This window comes from Belonocnema kinseyi, chromosome 10 (assembly GCF_010883055.1).
Source record: "Belonocnema kinseyi isolate 2016_QV_RU_SX_M_011 chromosome 10, B_treatae_v1, whole genome shotgun sequence".
In the NCBI taxonomy this organism is placed as follows: domain Eukaryota; kingdom Metazoa; phylum Arthropoda; class Insecta; order Hymenoptera; family Cynipidae; genus Belonocnema; species Belonocnema kinseyi.
In genome coordinates, this window is record NC_046666.1 from 100,078,788 (window position 1) to 100,080,854 (window position 2,067).

The window sequence follows — 2,067 nt, forward strand, 5'->3', positions numbered from 1 at the left end:
GCGCACAAAAGGCGCTACTTGTAAATTGCGATAACTAGGCTTCCGACTGGTTAATCCAATGTCGCGTACAATGAATAGGTAGAGAAGCTTTCAAAGAACAAGGTGTTTCTTCAATTTTCGAAAAATATTCAATAGGTCAAGAATAATCGATACTCAAAGTTTGCAAAAACCGTCAAATTTTGAACTTTGAAAATTTATAACTTTGTAAATATGCATTTAACAAAAAAGTTGCAAGAGAACTTTTATGCTTAGAATTGTCCATATTTACTAAAAAAAAATTTGTCCCATAAAGAAAAACCATTTTTTCCTATTTGTATAAACAATTGCGTTTTAAACAAAACCTATCCACTTCTCGTAAAATTAACCGGTACCATTGGATTCAGCGGGTCAAAATACATAAGATTAACTAGTTTTTACCTTTTGCCTCTTGAATGTATACGGGAACATACCCAGCTCCCGGACTATATGTTTGAATTAGGAATAGGTATAAGTTGGGAGACAATGGGATTCTCTCCACAGGGGACGTATAGACCGTGGGCTTACAACGTGAATGGGAACGTGAAACGGATAAGGCCAATTTTCACACGAGATGTTCGTCTGATGATGAGGAACGTAAAAATCGGTGCCTGGCAGGTGTGAGTGGATGCGTTTACCTGTCGTGACCTGTCAAAGGTGCGAATTTTTGGCAGTTAACTAACGTGACTCGGAAAAGGTTGAAAATTGGTGTACATATAGGAGCTGACATTAGAAATAGCACCTGCGCATTGCCAGGCACTTACCTGGATCCAAAAGTGTTGCCAAGTGGCTTCGAGGTCGCCGGACATTCAGGTGAAATTTCTTGAAATTGATTTTACAGGAAAAAGTTTTAAACAAAAGTTGGCCCACTTCCAGAGATACATATTTTCATTAGTATATCATTTTTTGATAAAATTGATATATTTGGAGAAAACATCGATTAAAGAAATAGCATAACAATAAAAAGCCCTTTTTATTGACAACAAGTGATTTTTTCGAAAATTATTAAAAGACAGAAGGTACTCTGTTACAGGTATATTTCAAGATGAATAAGAAGTATTTGATCAAAATGTTAATATTTACCAAGTTATTCGCATTTTCCCATCTTTTTCACATTTTTTCTATCACCTGCTGTATCTTTAGCAATTTAAAAGAAGGTGTGCTCAAAATTAGTACACGAATAAAGTAAGTCTTGTGCAAAGAATTGGCGCCAGACACTTTTAGTTAAAACAATAACTTATTCTGCTATAAATAATCATAATCAGAGTCACGTTCTCAGCTTCTGATTATCGTAGAAAGTTGTAATAAAGGTGAATATGATTATAAAAATTAAACAACAAAATCGCTTTACTTTAAAATATCCATTATTTATTATTGTTGAAGTTTATGTTTTGTCGCCTGGGAAACTTGACATTCGTCACGGTAATAAAGATCGAAACGTATCTCGGCGACAAAATATAAACTTTAACAATAATAAATAATGGATATTTTAAAGTGAAGCGATTTTGTTGTTTAATTTTATAATCATATTCATCTTTATTACAACTTTCTACGATAATCAGAAGCTGAGAAAGTGACTCTGATTATGATTATTTATAGCAGAATAAGTTATTGTTTTAACTAAAAGTGGGTGACGCCAATTCTTTGCACAAGACTTACTTTATTCGTGTACTAATTTTGAGCACACCTCCTTTTAAATTGCTTAAGATACAGCAGGTGATAGAAAAAATGGGAAAATGATGGGAAAATGCAAATAACTTGGTAAATATTAACATTTTGATCAAATACTTCTTATTCATCTTGGAGTATACCTGTAACAGAGTACCTTTTGTCTTTTAATAATTTTCGAAAAAATCACTTGTTGTCAATAAAAAGGGCTTTTATTGTTATGGTATTTCTTTAATCGATGTTTTCTCCAAATATATCAATTTTATTAAAAAATGATATGCTAATGAAAATATGCATCTCTGGGAGTGGGCCAACTTTTGTTTCAAACTTTTTCCTGTAAAATCAATTTCAAGAAATTTCATCTGAATGTCCGGCGACTTCGAA